The following is an 18,125-nucleotide window of genomic DNA, read 5'->3' on the forward strand; positions in this document are numbered from 1 at the left end:
CTCTTTTCTGTCCCAGATCAATATAATGATGAGAATCCCAATTTAATCTGCTGTTTCTGGTGTTTTATCCATTCCAATCAAACTTTCAACATTCCAATCAAATCTATTTGTTGTTCCACAGTGTCTCTCCATGTGTTTTATTCTGTTGTATTCTCTCACAGTCTGTTTGATGATCAATGTTACATCTCACGCTCTGTTCTGGTGAAGATCAGAAGCAGTGATATCTGTTTACACCACCCGACAAGTCGGCCTGAGGCTGTGCCTCGCTGATCATGTGGAGTTTAAGCAATTCTTCCAGTCAGTTGGTTCAGTTGTCATTTCATGAGAAATTCGGTCATCATGACTTCGTCAGTGACCTAATGGTTCAGGTGTCTGAGTGATGTTAATCATGATGTGATCAATTGATTGTATGTTCCAGTCTTTCCGTGGTGGGTTTTCACACTGAGTAGAAACGTGTTGGACATGGTCTGGAAATGTTTCACAACGCTCCATTCCCAACTTCATTTACTGACAGAAGATATGTTTCCATCATTGCACAGCTGGCTGCACAGCCAGAAGCTGTGCTGAAGGTGACAGCCATTTCGATGCAACTGACAAGGTGACTGAGAGGTTAAGGCGGTGGACTGCTAATCCATTGTGCTCTGCACACGTGGGTTCGAATCCTATCCTTGTCGCTAGTTTCTGTACTGTTTAGTGTATTATTTATGTGTTAAGTCAGCCACGAAGCCTGTTCTTGTCAATGTCCAGACAGTGATTCCAGAATTGGTTATACTTTATTGAAATTGAGACAGACAATTTGATTTCTTCACCCAAACTGCACTGGAATGAAGATCAGATCGGGATCATGAAACGGAGCAGGATTTTTCCTTCCCTCCTTCCTTCCATCTTTACTGTCTCTGGATTTACACCAAGTGAAAGACAAATGGGAAAAGCAAATGGCGAGGGAGCAGATGCAGAAAATTATCCTTTGGCAAGAAATTTATTTTCAAATCTTCTTGATAGATTAAGTGAGTGAGCAATGCTTTGGCAGATGGAGTTTAAAATGAGGGGTCATCTACTACCTACGATAGATCAGAGTGTTTTTTTGTAAGAGGTGAGATGTTGGAAACGGCGGAGGAGCAGAGACCCGAATACTGAATTAATAAAAGCTAGTGGACTGGGAGAAAATAATGTGAAAAGTGAACAGAATATGAAGATTGGAACTCATGTTGCAGTGATATAAAGCTCTGTGCTCCTGAAGTAAATGTCCAAGCCCAGATTGTGGGGAATCTGTGGAGAGTGATTTGGTTTTTGTTCATTCTTGGGTGTGAGTATCGCTGATAAGGCTAGCATTTATTACCCATCCCTAATTGCCCTTGAGAATGTGGTGGAGAGCTGCCTTCTTGAACTGATGCAGTCCATATGGTGCAGGAACACCCACAGTGCTACTGGGGAGGGAGTTCCAGGATTGTGACCCAACAACAGTGAAGAAATGGCGATATCGTTCCAAGTCAGGATGGTGAGTGACTTGGAGGGGAACCTGCAGGTAGTGAGTTCCCATGCATCTGCTGCCCTTGTCCTTCGAGGTGGTAGTGGTCACGAGTTTGGAAGGTGCTGTTGAAGGATACTTGGCGAGTTGCTGCAGTGCATATGGAGATGGTGCACACTGCAGCCACTATGTACTGGTTGTGGAGGGATTGAATGTTTAAGGTGGCGGGTGAGGCGCCGATCAAGTGCGCTGCTTTGTCCTGGATGGTGTTGAGATTCTTGAGTGCTGTTGAGTGGGACGTATTCCATCCCACTCCTGACTTGTGCCTTGTAGATGGTGGACAGGATTTGGGGTGTCAGGAAGTGAGATACTTGCTGCAGAATTCGTAATCTCTGACCTGCGCTTATAGCCACAGCATAGATGTGACTGGTCCAGTTACGTTTCTGGTCAAGATGTTGATGGTGGGGGATTTAACGATGATAATGCTTCTGAATATCAAAAGGTAGATTTTCTTTTTCTCTCATTGGAGATGTTCACTGCTTGGCACTTGTGTGGCCAGAAGGTTGCTTGCCACGTATCAGCTCAAGCCGGAATGTTGTTCAGGTCTTGCTGCTTGCATTCACAGACAGCTTCAGTATCTGAAGAGTTGTGAGTCATCATCTAACATTCCCACTTCCGACTTATGTTGAAGAGAAAGTCGTCAATGAAACAGCTGGGATGTTTGTGTCGAGGACACTACCCTGAGAAACTCCTGAGGCAATGTCCTGGGCTGAGATGATTGGCCTCCACTAACCACAACATCTTGCTTTGTGTGAGGTATGACTTCAACAAGTGGAGAGTTTTCCAAAAGATTCCTAGTGACTTCAATTTTGCTTGGGATCCTTGATGCCACACTCACTCAAGGGTAATTACTCTCACCTCTCCTCTGGAATTCCACTCTTTCGTCTCTGTTTGGATCAAGCAGCAATGAGATCATACGAACAGAAGATCAGAAGAACTAGTAGCAGGAGTCGGCCTTTTGGCCCCTCGAGCTTGCTCCGCCATTCAATAGGATCATGGCAGACCTGATCATGACCTCAACCCCACTTTCTTGCCTGCCCACATAACCCTTGGCTCTCTTGTAGATAAAAATCTTGAAGACATTCAATGACCCAGCCTCCACTGCTCTCTGCGGTAGAGAATTCCAATGATTAATGACCCTCTGAGAGAAGAAATTCCTTCTTAAATGAAAAAAACTTAATTCTGAAACTGTGTCTCCTAGTTCTAGATTCCACCATGAGAGGAAATATCCTCTCAGCATCTACTGTGTCAAGTCCCCTCAGAATCTTATATGTCTCAATACGTTCTCCTTTCATTTTTCTCAACTTCAATGAGTATCGGTCCAACCTGCTGAACTTTCCTCATAAGACAACACCTTCATCACAGGAATCAATCCAATGAACCTTCTCTGAACTGCCTCCAATGCAAGTATATCCCTCCTTAAATAAGGAGACCGAAACTGTACTCAGTACTCTAGGTGTGATTTCACCAGCACCATGACCATTTGTAGCAAGACTTCTCTACTTTTATACTCCATCCCCCTTGCAATAAAGGATAACATTCCATTTGCCTTCCTAATTATTTGCTGTACCTGCATGGTAACTTTTTGTGATTCATGTACGAGGACACCCAGATCCTTCTGCACTGCAGTATTCTGTAATCTCTCACAATTTAAATAATATTTTCCTTTTCTATTCTTCCTACCAAAGTGGATAACCTCACATTTTCCCACATTCTACTCTATCTGCCAAATTATTTCCTGGAGCTGAGAGACCCTGGCAAAACCTAAATTGAGCATCGATGATCAGATTATTGCTAAGTGCGTGGTGCTTGATAGCACTGTTGGTGACATCTTCCATCACTTTGCTGATGATTGATAGTAGACTGATGGGGCGGCAATTGGTCAGATTGGATTTGTCCTGCATTTATTTTATGGAGAGGGCACACTTGGGCAATTTTCCACATTGTCAAGTAGATGCCCGTGTTGTAGCTCTACTGGAACAGCTTGGCTGAGGGCGCAGCTAGTTCTGGAGCACAAGTCTTCAGTACTAGTGTGGAAGTGAGCAGAAAGGCATGGCACTATGCTTAATGGGAAATATAGCCAAGTTAGGAATAGTAGCTTTGCTGAGCTTTGATTTTAAGTGGCAGAAACCACAATGAAATAGTTAAAAGTAAAGGCAGAGCATGTGAGACTGTAAAGACTAGCCGACACTGGTAATTGCAAAGACATCTGTTCTTTACGGCCTGATTGTGTGACTCCCTGTGGTTTGGAACAAATGGACCCCTGTGAATCAAATGATGTCCATCCCTGTGTGAGTGAGAAGGAGTGCCAGGCCCCTCTTATCTTCGTGAACTGCCACTACTTGATGTAGTTGCAGACTGCACGAAACACTCATTATTGATGATTCCTCTGCTCTTGCTAATTAGCTTGCTTGTCCGCTTTGTTTTATCTTGCTGGTACAAAACAATATTTTATTAGTAACAAGTATGTATTGAGAATGGAGTGTATTGTAACCTCAGTAACAGATGTACTGCATGTCACCACGTGGGTGAAGTCGAATTGTAACGCATTGATTGGTTAAACAAGGGGGTGTAGCATGAATCTTAATGTATAAACAGTAGTACCTGTATCAAAAAACTTCACTTACTCCAGTGGACCAGACAGACTCAGGGTGGAGTCAGTGTCATTGCATTAGAGGAAATCAGCTGGCTAAATGTGCAAATTAAGAAATTGATTTTACCTACACATCCAACTCGGTATATTTACTGAACCAGACTGAAGGCAAAAAGAACTCAGATTTACACTAGAGCCGGAATGTTGTTAGGGCCCATAGTCTTTGCTGTATCGAGTGCCTTCAGCTGTTTTTTGCCATTATGTGGAGTGAAGCAAATTGGATGAAAACTGGAGCTGTGATGCTGGGGACCTCAAGAGGCCGAGATGAATCATCCACTGAGCAATTTCTGACTGAAGATGGTTTCAAATGCTTCAGATTCATCTTTTGCACTGACGTGCTCGGCTCCACCAACATTGAGGATAGGGATGTTTTTGGAGCCTCCTCATCTGGTTCGTTACTTAATTGTCCTCCACCTTTCATGACTGGATACCTAGTTTCTCAGGGCAGTGCCCTAGGCCCAACCAGCCTCAGCTGTTTCATTGATGGCTTTCTCTTCAACATAAGTCAGAAGTGGGAATGTTTGCTGATGATTCACAACTCCTCAGATACTGAAGCCGTCTGTGCCTGCAAGCAGCAAGACCTGAACAACATTCAGGCTTGAGCTGATAAGCGACAAGCAACATTCTTTGATCTGATCCTGAGGGAGATATCCGTGTGTGGAGCGGCGGAATGTATGGAGAGTGATTCTGAAGAGGGTGTCTGAGCCTGGAGGGCAGAATCTGTGGAGAGTGGTCCTCAAAGGATGTCTGTGCCTGGAGTGTTAGGATCTCCGAAGAGGGTCTCCGAGCCCGTAGTGCTGGGATCTATGGAGAGTGATCCTGAAGTGGGTGTCCGAACCTGGAATGGCGGGATCTGTGGAGATTGATCCTGAAGTGGTTGTCCGAGCCTGGAGTGGCAGGATCTGTGGAGAGTGATCCTGATGAGTGTGTGTAAACCTGGAATGGAAGCTTTCTGTGGAGGTACAGGAAGAGGTCATTCATTCCCAGCATTTTATAAAGGTTTAGCATAACTTATATGCTTTTACTCTATGCCTCTATTAATAAAGCCAAGTGTCCTGTTTGCTCTTAGTTACCTTTTCAATCCTTCTAACATTGGTGTCCATTGTCTCTCCTGCACCCAATTTAGAATTGTAACGTTTCATTTATATGGCCTCTCCTCAGTCTTCCTTCCAAATTGTATCACTTCACACTTCTCTGTGCAAAATTTCATCTGTTATGTGAAAGCCGATTTTACCAGTTTTTTTTTAAGTTCCCCTGAAGTGTGTTACTATCACTGGCATGGGACGAAATGCCTGAGCATTCTTTGATGCTATCTCCATAGACAGAGCAACCTTATACGCGAGCTCAAATGTAGGATTTTGTGTGTTTAGTATCTTATTTCACCCACCAATAGAAGCACAAATATGTCACGTAAATCTTGTTCACTGCAATCCCTGCTGCTGTTTGCTGCTTATATTTACAGACTTTTATCTCAACCTCGACACCGTGTTCTCTAATATATTCAGGGGGCATCAGCAGAGAAAATGTTCACCAAGCGTGGCAAGTGCAAGCAAATGTTTATTTATGCCATTATGTCATGAATATAATATACAAAACCGCATTTGTTGACAACGCGAACGGTAGGTGGCGCTGTTTTAGCACATGCGCAAATACAGCATGTGCCACGAAAACGTCACAGATTGCGACTGCAGCAGCTGCCAGGACGAAAGATGGCGCTGCTCAAAAAATCACACAGAGGCAACCTATCGAACACGTGGCAGTGTACAATGGCCGGAGTGAGAGAGCAGCGCGGGGGCTGGGGAGAGCAGCGTTGAGGGTGTCGGGGGGGCGGGGGGTGGAAAGAGAGGAGGGAGGGGGGAAAGAGAGGAGGGAGGGGGGAAAGAGAGGAGGGGGGAAAAGAGGAGGGAAGGGGGTAAGAGGAGGGAGGGAGGGGGGAAAGAGACGAGGGGGAAGAGAGGAGGGGGTAAAGAGGAGGGGGGGGAAGAGGAGGGAGGAAGGGGGGAAAAGAGAGGAGGGGGAAAGAGAGAGAGGAGGGGGGAAAGAGAGGAGGGGGGCAAGGAGGGAGGGGAGGAATGGGAGGAGGGGGGAAAGAGAAGGGGAGGTGAAAAAGAGAGGAGGGAGGAGGGAGAAAAGAGAGGAGGGAGGGGGAGGAAAAGAGAGGAGGGGGAAAGAGAGGAGGGAGGGTGGGAAAAGAGAGGAAGGAGGGGGAAAGAGAGGAGGGAGCAGGGAGAAAAGAGAGGGGGGAAAGAGAGGAGGGAGGGGGGAAGAGAGGAGGGAGGAGGGAGGGGGGAGAGAGGATGGAGGAGGGAGGGAGGGAAGAGAGGAGGGAAAGAGAGGAGGGAGGGAGGTGGGGGGGGAAAGAGAGGAGGGAGCGGGGGGTAAAGAGAGGAGGGACTGGGAAAGGGGGGAGGGAGGGGGGAAAGAGAGGAGGGAGGGGGAAGAGAGGAGGGGGGAAAAGAGAGGAAGGAGGGGGGAAAGAGAGGAAGGGGGCAGAGAGGAGGGAGGAGGGAGGGGGAAGAGAGGAGGGAGGGAGGGAAAGAGAGGAGGGAGGGAGAGGGGAAGGAGGGGAGGGAGGGGGGTAAAGAGAGGAGGGAGGGGGGAAAGAGATGAGGGAGGGGGAAAGAGAGGAGGTAGGGGGTAAAGAGAGGAGGGAGGGGGAAAGAGAGCAAGGGGGCAGAGAGGAGGGAGCGGGGAGGAGAGGAGGGAGGGGAAGAGAGGAGGGAGGGGGGAAAGGAGGAGGGAGGGAAGGGGGAAAGAGGGGAGGGAGGGGGGATAGAGAGGAGGGAGGGGGGAAAGGGAGGAGGGAGGGGGGAAAGAGAGCAGGGTGGGAGGGGGGAAAGAGGGGATGGAGGGTGGGGGAAAGAGAGGAGGGGGAAAGAGAGGAGGGTGGGGAGGAAGAGAGGAGGGAGGGAGGGGGAAAGGGAGGAGGGAGGGGGAAAGAGAGGAGGGCGGGGGGGAAAGAGGGGAGGGAGGGGGGAAAGAAGGGAGGGAGGGGGGTGAAAGAGAGGAGGGGGAAGAGAGGAGGGAGGAGGGAGGGGGGAAGAGAGGAAGGGGGGAGAGAGGATGGAGGAGGGAGGGAGGGAAAGGAGGAGGGAGGGGGGAAAGAGAGGAGGGAGGGGGGAAAGAGAGGAGGGAGGGGGAGAGAGGGAGGAGGGAGGGGGAAAGAGAGACGGGAGGGAGGGGGGAAAAGAGAGGAGGGAGGGAGGCTGGGGAAAGAGGGGGGAAAGAGAGAAGGGGGGCAGAGAGGAGGGAGGAGGGAGGGGGAAGAGAGGAGAGAGTGGGGGAAAGAGGGGAGGGAGGGGGGAAAGCGAGAGAGGAGGGAGGGGGAAAAGAGGAGGGAGGGAGGCTGGGGAAAGAGGAGTGAGGGGGGAAAGAGAGGAGGGAGGGGGGTAAAGAGAAGAAGGAGGGCAGCAAGGAGGGAGGGGGGAAGAGAGGAGGGAGGGGGGGAAAGAGAGGAGGGAGGGGGAAAGAGAGGAGGGAGGGGGAAAGAGAGGAAGGGGGCAGAGAGGAGGGAGGAGGGAGGGGGGAAGAGAGGAGGGAGGGGGGAAACGGAGGAGGGAGGAGGGAAAGAGAGGAGGGAGGGAGGGGGGAAAGAGAGGAGGGAGGGGGGAAGAGAGGAGGGAGGGGGGAAAGAGAGGAGGGAGGGGGAAAGAGAGGAAGGGGGGCAGAGAGGAGGGGGGGAAGAGAGGAGGGAGGGGGTAAGAAGGGAGGGAGGGGGATAGAGGGGAGGGTGGGGGGAATGGGAGGAGGGAGTGGGGAAAGAGAGGGGGAAAGAGAGGAGGGAGGGGGGAAGAGAGGATGGAGGGAGGGAGGGAAAGAGAGGAGGGAGGGGGAGGGGGGAAGAGAGGAGGGAGGGGGGAAAGGGAGGAGGGAAGGGGAAAGAGAGCATGGTGGCAGGGGGGGAAAGTGGGGAGGGAGGGGGGAAGAGAGAGAGGAGGGGGGTAAAGAGAGGAGGGAGGGAGGCTGGGGAAAGAGGAGGGAGTGGGGAAAGAGAGGAGGAAGGGGGGAAAGAGAGGAAGGGGGGCAGCAAGGAGGGAGGGGAGGAAAGGAGGGAGGGGTGGAAAGAGAGGAGGGAGGGGGAGAAAGAGAGGTGGGAGGGGGGAAGAGAGGAGGGGGGAAAGAGAGGAGGGAGGGGGAGAAAGAGAGGAAGGGGCAGAGGGGAGGGAGGGGGGAAGAGAGGAGGGAGGGGGGAAAGGGAGGAGGGAGGGAAAGAGAGGAGGGAGGGAGGGGGGAAAGAGGGGAGGGAGGGGGAAAGAGAGGAGGGAGGGGGGAAAGAGAGGAGGGAGGGGGAAAGAGATGAGGGAGGGGGAGAAAGAGAGGAAGGGGGCAGAGAGGAGGGAGGGGGAAGAGAGGAGGGACGGGGAAGGGAGGAGGGAGGGAGGGGAGGAAAGAGGGGAGGGTGGGGGGATAGAGAGGAGGGAGGGGGGAAAGAGAGGAGGGAGGGGGGAAGAGAGGAGGGAGGGGGGGAAAGAGAGGAGGGATGGGGGAAAGAGTGGAAGGGGGCAGAGAGGAGGGAGGGGGAAGAGAAGAGGGATGGGGGAAGAGAGGAGGGAGGGGGGAAGGGAGGAGGGAGGGAGGGGGGAAAGAGGGGAGGGAGGGGGATAGAGAGGAGGGAGGGGGAAAGGGAGGAGGGAGGGGGGAAAGAGAGCAGGGTTGGAGCGGGGAAAGAGGGGATGGAGGGGTGGGAAAGAGAGGAGGGGGAAAGAGAGGAGGGAGGGGGGAAGAGAGGAGGGAGGGAGGGTGGGAAAGAGAGGAGGGAGGGGGTAAGAGAGAAGGGGGGAAGAGAGGAGGGAGGGGGGAAAGAGAGGTGGGCGGGGGGAAAGAGGGGACGGAGGGGGGGAAAGAGGGGAGGGAGGGGGGTGAAAGAGAGGAGGGAGGAGGGAGGGGGAAGAGAGGAAGGGGGTAGAGATTATGGAGGAGGGAGGGGGAAAGGGAGGAGGGAGGAGGGAGGAGGGAGGGAGAAAGAGAGGAGGGAGGGGGAGAAAGGGAGGAGGGAGGGGAAAGAGAGACGGGAGGGAGGGGGGGAAATAGAGGAGGGAGGGAGGCTGGGGAAAGAGGGGGGGAAAGAGAGGAGGGGAAAGAGAGGAAGGGGCAGAGAGGAGGGAGGGGGAAGAGAGGAGGGAGGGGGGTAAGAGAGGAGGGAGGGGGGAAGGAGAGGGGGAGGGAGGGGGAAGGAGGGGAGGGAGGTGGGAAAGAGAGGATGGAGGGGGGAAAAGAGAGGAGGGAGGGGGGAAAAGAGAGGAGGGAGGGGGGTAAAGAGAGGAGGGAGGGGGGAAAGAGAGGAGGGAGGGGGGAAAGAGAGGAGGGAGGCAAGAGAGGAGGGAGGGGTGAAAGAGAGGGGGTAGGGGGGAAGAGAGGAAGGGGAGGAGGGAGGAGGGAGTGGGGGAAGAGAGGTGGGAGGGGGGAAGACAGGAGGGAGGGGGAAGGGAGGAGGGAGGGAGGGGGAAAGAGGGGAGGGACGGGGGAAAGAGAGGAGGGGGGAAAGAGAGGAGAGAGGAGTGGGGAAGAGAGGAGGGAGGGGGGAAAGAGAGGAGGGGGGAAGAGAGGAGCAAGGGGGGAAAGAGAGGAAGAAGGAGGAGGAAAGAGAGGAGGGAGGGGGGAAAGAGAGGAAGGGTGAGCAGAGTGGAGGGAGGAGGGAGGGGGTAAGAGAGGAGGCAGGGGGTGAAAGAGAGGAGGGAGGTGGAAGGGAGGAGGGAGGGAGGGGGAAAGAGGGGAGGGTGGGGGATAGAGAGGAGGGAGGGGGGAAAGAGAGGAGGGAGGGGGGAAGAGAGGAGGGAGGGGGGAAAGAGAGGAGGGAGGGGGGAAAGAGTGGAAGGGTGGCAGAGAGGAGGGAGGGGGAAGAGAGGAGGGATGGGGAAGAGAGGAGGGAGGGGGGAAGGGAGGAGGGAGGGAGGGGGAAAAGATGGGAGGGAGGGGGATAGAGAGGAGGGAGGGGGAAAGGGAGGAGGGAGGGGGAAAGAGAGCAGGGTTGGAGCGGGGAAAGAGGGGATGGAGGGGTGGGAAAGAGAGGAGGGGGAAAGAGAGGAGGGAGGGGGAAGAGAGGAGGGAGGGAGGGTGGGAAAGAGAGGAGGGAGGGGGTAAGAGAGAAGGGGGAAGAGAGGAGGGAGGGGGGAAAGAGAGGTGGGCGGGGGAAAGAGGGGAGGGAGGGGGTGAAAGAGGGGAGGGAGGGGGTGAAAGAGAGGAGGGAGGAGGGAGGGGGAAGAGAGGAAGGGGGTAGAGATTATGGAGGAGGGAGGGGGAAAGGGAGGAGGGAGGAGGGAGGGAGGAAAGAGAGGAGGGAGGGGGAGAAAGGGAGGAGGGAGAGGGGGAAAAAAAGAGAGACGGGAGGGAGGGGGGAAATAGAGGAGGGAGGGAGGCTGGGGAAAGAGGGGGAAAGAGAGGAGGGGAAAGAGAGGAAGGGGGCAGAGAGGAGGGAGGGGGGAAGAGAGGAGGGAGGGGGGTAAGAGAGGAGGGAGGGGGGAAGGAGAGGGGGGAGGGAGGGGGGAAGGAGGGGAGGGAGGTGGGAAAGAGAGGATGGAGGGGAAAAGAGAGGAGGAAGGGGGGAAAAGAGAGGAGGGAGGGGGATAAAGAGAGGAGGGAGGGGGGAAAGAGAGGAGGGAGGGGGGAAAGAGAGGAGGGAGGCAAGAGAGGAGGGAGGGGGGAAAGAGAGGGGGTAGGGGGGAAGAGAGGAAGGGGAGGAGGGAGGAGGGAGTGGGGGAAGAGAGGTGGGAGGGGGGGAAGAGAGGAGGGAGGGGGAAGGGAGGAGGGAGGGAGGGGGAAAAAGGGGAGGGAGGGGGGAAAGAGAGGAGGGGGGAAAGAGAGGAGAGAGGAGGGGGGAAGAGAGGAGGGAGGGGGAAAGAGAGGAGGGGGAAGAGAGCAGCAAGGGGGGAAAGAGAGGAAGAAGGTGGAGGAAAGAGAGGAGGGAGGGGGGAAAGAGAGGAAGGGTGGGCAGAGTGGAGGGAGGAGGGAGGGGGAAGAGAGGAGGCAGGGGGTGAAAGAGAGGAGGAGAAAGGGAGGAGGGAGGGAGGGGGGAAAGCGGGGAGGGAGGGGGAAAAGAGAGGAGGGAGGGAGGCTGCGGAAAGAGGTGGGAGGGGTGGGGGTGAAGGGCGGGAGTTGGGGGGTGGGGGAGAGTGGGGGGGGGAGCAGCGGAGCGGAAGAGGAGTGCCTTTTTCCGTGCATGCGCCAGAAACAAAACAGCAAAAGACTTACCGGCCAGTCCCTGGACCCGGCGACCCCGAGGTCTTCGCACACTCGCTCCCCGCAGCTCTCTATGGCTTTTCGCATCCGGCCCTCTCCATTCAGCCGTTCCCTCCAGCTGCGGTTGCCCAATCCAGTTGATTCTCCCCTACTCTCCACAGTACTTCAGGCATTGCAACTGTCTGGTCCCTGCATTTTGCATGCTCCCTCTCCCCACCCCTCCCTGCTCTCCACACCCCTCCCCCATCTCCATCTACCCCCCTACCTCCACCCCTCCCTCTACCCCCTATCTCCACCCCTCCACCACAGTTGAATAACTGAAGTGCAGTTGCAAAGTCGGGGAAATAACATGCAAAATAAAGCCTCATCAATTCGGGGGTTAATTATTGAGAAGTTTTATTAAGTTCATTAAGCATCCGAGGAACAGCTGTGCATGGATACATGAGTGTTGTGTCCAGCATTCCCGTTAGACAGACAGGCTGTGTCTCTGCAATGCACAGCTAAAGAGCTTATTCCTGGAGAGCCTTGTGGTGAATGAACGCTTGGCTCTCTATTCCACTATTGTATTGTCCATGTGAAGAAGGCAAAGTCACAAGAGTCTGAGCTCAGTCTCTTCTTGTTGAATGTTCCCCAAGCGCATCCCAATGTGCATTCCCAATTCATCCATAAATGCAATGTTCATTTCCACATCGTGACCGGCTCTGCAGCATGATCCAGTTGCCTTCGTTGCTTGAGTGCTGACCTTAAGTCTCAAGGATTGTTTTCTCGACGGCATGTTTTACATGGATAGAAGAAAAGCAAATCAGAGTCAGAGCTTGCCTCCCTCCATCCACAGAAATTACTGTTGTGCACACCTTTTTAAGTTCTGCAGTGAAGGCACCAATTGATAACGTCGCCAATGAAGCACTTATTACCCACCTCAGATGCAGGAATCAGCACATCCTTGCGTCCTCTCCTGCACTGCCTCCTTTGCTTGAATGCCGTCCTTAAGTGTCAAGGATTGTTTTCTCAAGGGCACGTTTTACATGAAAGAAAATAAGGAAAGAGCATCAGTGTCAGAGCTTCCCTCCCTCCAATGAAATTACTGTTGAGCATGCTTTGTGTTCTGCGGTAAAGGCATGTACTGATAACACCGCCAATGAATCACTTAGTACCCACCTCAGCTGTAGGAGTCAGGATGATGTTACTGCCCCTATCTCGTGATGGTTCAATGCTGCTCTCAGGGAAAACATGAATGATGTGAGGGTGCTGGAAAAGAAGCACATTTCTTTTGGGCTATGAACATAAAGCTGGCCATTTAGCCCAGCAGTTCCCTGCTAGTGGTTATGTTACTCGTGCGTCTTCCCATCCATTCCCATTTAATCCTGCCTACAACTATCACCAGTTGTGTACGCAGCAAGAGCATTCACATTTCTGCTGCCACTGGACACAGCATGCTTGTTTCTTGTAGTGCTCAGTCTCTTCTTGCTGAATGTTCCCCAAGTGCTTGACCCCTTTGGACGCCCTCTCTGCTTGACAGGCAGCAGCTGGCAATTGTGGAGTCTCACAAGGCTCTGCATGGTTGTTTCAAAGGTGGATGGGGAAACAGGTGGCTGTGTGCCCATGTGCACTGCTCTGATGGGTGTAGGAACAGGTGGCTGTGTGCCCATGTGCACTGCTCTGATGGGTGTAGGAGCAGGTAACTGTGTGTCCATGTGCACTGCTCTGATGGGTGTAGGAGCAGGTAACTGTGTGTCCATGTGCACTGCCCTGATGGATGCAGGAACAGGTGACTGTGTAGCTATGCAGCAAGAAGAGGGTACCGCAGGTAGGGGAAGTGGAGCTTTGAACAGGCAGGTATATGTATGGTCCATCAGATCATTAGGCCAGGGGGTGAGACGCTCAGGATCCAGAGTTTGTGACACGTGACTGATGTCCAGCGCGTGGCCACCTCCATCCAAAGGTGCTTCAGGGCAATTGTTGGGCATAGTAAATGGCCCCATCTCATCAGCCAGTCCTTGCTGCCAGCGGAGAGTCTGTTGCCGCAGCCAGTCCAGTCTCCTCACGGCAAACATGAGATGAGATAAGAAATACAGAATGCACTCAATTAAAACGTTACAAAAACGGAAGTGACCGTTAAGATGGTCGGTTGCAGCACATGTACTGCCTGCACACAGCAACTCACAACAGGGACTGGAGAACATGCGGTGGCCCAGACAATGGAAATGTTTTCAAAGCAACTTACAAAGGCAGAGCAACTTACCTTGGAACAATCTCCTGTGTCAAATAAAAATGAAGCAAGTCTCCAAAATGAATAAATAATTCAGATAAAATGCGAGAAAATGCCCGACGAAACCTCTCCTCCTTCCACTTTCAAAAGGTCGCGCCGAAGCTTTGACGCATGCGCAGAGGCCAAACTGGCGCGTTGCCCGAGGAAGACGATTAACGCAATGACGTCATCTGCGCATGCGCAAAACTGTCCTGGCAAGCCGGACCGCAGTGCATGCGGAGAGGGCATGAGACCTTCTGCGCATGTGCGCACCGCGGCGCATCCTGATGACGTTGGCGATGACGTAGCGTTGTCATGAATTACTTTGAATATACAAATACATTGCATGTGTGAATCATCAAGATGTGTCTGAATAAATGGAATCCCGTCACAATAAACACTGTCACCTTTCAATGTTCAGCGGACAGGTTTGACGGCTTGATGTGTGTGATTCCCTCATTAATGTGTTTGCACAAAGTTCGGGGAAAGACGGAGGTATGAATAATTTATAGGGAAATTTTTTAAGCATATCTCCACATCTCTCACTCACAAAGATCTGCAAACAAATGGAGTCAGAAAGAAGTTGAGTACAAAATCACCTAAAATAAACACAGCAAGAGAGACTTGCAATAACCTGTAGCTCAGGGAAAGTACATGATGTTATGGAAGGGATTCTGTTTTTTTTGTTCAAATATTTTTTGAAGAAGTCATAATCAAACTGAATAAATGTAGGACCAGTTCTTTTTCACGAGAGCACCAAAAGAGCCAATTTGGCAACTATGTTTACTGTTTGTCACATAATTCAATTAAATATAGAACAGAAACCCTGGTAACAGGGAGATGTGGTTAGTGAAGTCATTCGCGCCCCTTGATTGGACGAGCTCGGCAGCAGCAGCGTACACCGAAGACGGCAGAAAACTCACAAGATTTTGGTTGTGGAGTCAGTGTGTTTTACCTGCTGGAGTGAGCAGCTGATAAAGTTAGCCTGAAGAAGTGTCAACGAAGGAGAGAAGACCACAACCCAGCTTGTTTTCCAGAAAATCTTTAAAAGATCCTGAGAAGTCCAGTGTGTTAATTCATCTTGTTACATGTCTTTGAAGAAGGACTGCTAAAATTAATTCTCAATGCCTTCTGAAAATAACTGTTCTAAAATACCCTCGTGACCTGTCTACGTATACTCAGAAGTTAGACTGTATTCCAATTTTGGAGCAATGTATCTCATCTGATGTTTTTTTCAAAAATGAGCAAGTAAACAGCCCAAGAGTTTTTTTTTCTGTTTGTAACAAAATTTAATTTTTTTTTTAAAATCCCTTTTATCTTTTCAGTTAACAGGTGTATGTGTGTGTGCACATGTGGCTCGAAGATTTAAAAAAAAAGACTTTAAAAGTAAAGGTGAAAAGGGAGCTTTTAAAATTTCCACCTGTGTGTTTATGCTTTACTTCATGACTAGTTAAAACTTGTTCTACAATAAATGAATCATTTTGTTGTTCATTAAAGAAACCTGGTCAGTGTCTTCTATTCTGGGAAAAATAGAGTATCTGATTGACTGTTTCAGTAAGTGGGAAAAGTTAAAATAGATGTTGTGACCTGTGGAGAAGTGGGATGAGAATAAAGAGTGCCCTCCTCTGCCCTTAGTTGTCACAGCATTTGTGATCTGGCTCTGTAGCTTCGTTGGCTCGATTGTTTGTCTAATAATCAGAAAATCTTGGATTCATATCCTTGCTTCAAAAGTTTAGCGATCAATCGTTTACATCTGTTTTCTTGTGAACTTTAACTTTTCTTTTGAATTTTATTCACACAAGAAAACAGCTCAGTGGTTGCCTTTGTGAAGGATGTGAGTTTGGAATGGCTGTTCCTCCTTGTACAAATGTTCAGTGCTAATATTTCAACGGCAACTCAATCCCCGACAATTTCTTTGAGAGCAATGTGTTTGCAGTTGCATTTAACATGGAAAACAGCTCAACATTAATCTCACTGAAGGAAAGTGTGACCGTGTTGTATGTTTCAGAGTGTTTGTGCCGTTCTGTGTCTTTTTTAACCAAGACTGTAACACGACGCAAAGGGAAGGGTTGATCCGAGATTTAGAATATATTTGTCAGTCAGGAGCAAGAAAAATCAAAAGGAACAAAATAAGAAAACCCAGTCCCCAGATTTGAGAATCTGTAGATCAGTGAATCAGAGCAGAATGAAGGGTTACAACAAAAACAATAAATTTTCTGGAATCACTCAGCAGGTCTGGCAGCATCTGTGGAAAGAGAAGCAGAGTTAACTTTTCGGGTCAGTGACCCTTCTTCGGAACTGACAAATATTACAAAAGTCACAGATTATAAGCAAGTGAGGTGGGGGTGGGGCAAGAGATAACAAAGGAGAAGGTGCAGATTGGACCAGGCCACAAAGCTGACCAAAAGGTCACGGAGCAAAGGCAAACAATATGTTAATGGTGTGTTGAAAGACAAAGCATTAGTACAGATTAGGTGCAAATACACTGAATATTGAACAGCAGCAAGTGCAAACCTGAAAACAAACCTGAAAAAAACAGTGGGTAAGCAAACTGAACAAACTAAGATGAAATGAAATAAATGCAAAAAAAGATTGTAAAAAATGTAAAAAGGAAAGTAAAAAAAAGGAAGAAAAAATAACTAAAAATGAAAGAAAAATGGGGGGCTGTCATGCTCTGAAATTATTGAACTCAATGTTCAGTTCGGCAGGCTGAAGTGTACCTAATCGGTAGATGAGATGCTGTTCCTCGAGCTTGCGTTGATGTTCACTGGAACACAGCAGCAATCCCAGGACAGAGATGTGAGCATGAGAGCAGGGGGGAGTGTTGAAATGGCAAGCAACCAGAAGCTCACGTCCTGCTTGCAGACTAAGCAGAGATGTTCCGCAAAGCGGTCACCCAGTCTGCGCTTGGTCTCCCCAATGTAGAGGAGACCACACTGTGAGCAGCGAATACAGTATACTACATTGAAAGAAGTACAAGTAAATCGCTGCTTCACCTGAAAGGTGAAGTGATTCCAGCATTTCTTGTTTTTGTTTCAGATTTCCAGCATCCACAGTATTTTGCTTTTTTCAGAATGAAGGGTGAACTGTCCGACTGCCCAGAAGAGATGAAGACACAGCTCAGTCAGCACGTTCCCCTGGTTTATGATGCTGGAACATTCCTCACACAGAAATTATTCAACCCGATGACAAACGTGCTTCCAGCCGATAATTTATTAAGATAATTTTGTTTTGAGCTACAACACAAACAGCTACTCGACAATGTGGAAAATTGCCCAGGTGTGTCCTGTCCATAAAAAAAAGCAGGACAAATCCAGTCTGACCAATTACCGCCCCATCAGTCTACTATCAATCATCAGCAAAGTGATGGAAGATGTCATTAACAGTGATATCAATCACCACGCATTTAGCAATAATCTGCTCATCGATGCTCAGTTTCGATTCCGCCAGGGCCTCTCGGATCCAGGCAAACATTTGGAAGCTGGAGTATAATGTGAGAAAATGTGAGGTTATTCACTTTGGTAGTAAGAACAGATAAATTAAATATTATTTAAATTGCGAGAGACTACAGAATGCTGCGGAATAGAAGGATCTGGGTGTCTTCGTACATGAATCACAAAAAGTTAGCATGCAGGTAGAGCAAATAATTAGGAAGGCAAATGGAATGTTACCCTTTATTACAAGGGGAATGGAGTATAAAAGGAGAGAAGTCTTGCTACAAATGTACAGGGTGTTGGTGAAACCACACCTGGAGTACTGTGTACAGTTTTGGTCTCCTTATTTAAGGAGGGATATACTTGCATTGGAGGCAATTCAGAGAAAGAGGTGGGCAACTGTCTCTTCCCCACCACAGCCACCTCGAGGGCATTGAGCGGAGGGGGTGAGACTTCGGGCGTGTAGGAAGGATCTGATGGGGAGGGTTCTTCTCACCACCAGCCAAGTTACATCTTGGTGCTTGTGTGCAAGTTCTGGTGATGAGGCATTCCGCCAAATGACATTGGCACTTTGCTCGGGGAACCATCCGACTGGATCCACCATCTCCTTTTCCTGTAGGGCCTTGAGGACACCCCTCCCCTCTGATCTTGAGGCACTCCGTTCTCTCAGGTCTAACCCCGACATGGTCATCAAACCTGCAGACAAGGGTGGTGCTGTTGTTGTATGGCGTACCGACCTCTACCTTGCAGAGGTGCCGCGCCAACTCACAGACACTTCTTCCTACCTCCCTCTGGACCATGACCCCATCGGCGAAAATCAAGCCACCGTCCAAAGGACTGTCAATGACCTCATCTCGTCTGGAGATCTTCCCTCTACAGCTTCCAACCTCATAGTCCCGCAACCCCGGACAGCCCACTTCTACCTCCAAACCAAAATCCACAAACGGGAATGTCCCAGCAGACCCATTGTGTCAGCCTGCTCCTGCCCCACTGAACTTATTTCTTCCTATCTTGACTCTATCTTTTCTCCGCTGGTCCATTCTCTTCCCACCTACATCCGTGACTCTTCTGACGCCTTACGTCATT

At 50.5% G+C, this 18,125-nt stretch overlaps 1 non-coding gene across 1 annotated transcript; it reads left to right on the forward strand.

The window, feature by feature from the left end:
* Positions 1 to 592: 592 nt before the first annotated feature.
* Positions 593 to 674, forward strand: trnas-gcu (transfer RNA serine (anticodon GCU)). Its single transcript has one exon. It is a non-coding gene; the product is annotated as a tRNA-Ser (tRNA).
* Positions 675 to 18,125: the final 17,451 nt, after the last annotated feature.

The sequence above is a fragment of the Heterodontus francisci genome, unplaced genomic scaffold (assembly GCF_036365525.1).
Source record: "Heterodontus francisci isolate sHetFra1 unplaced genomic scaffold, sHetFra1.hap1 HAP1_SCAFFOLD_445, whole genome shotgun sequence".
Lineage (NCBI taxonomy): Eukaryota > Metazoa > Chordata > Chondrichthyes > Heterodontiformes > Heterodontidae > Heterodontus > Heterodontus francisci.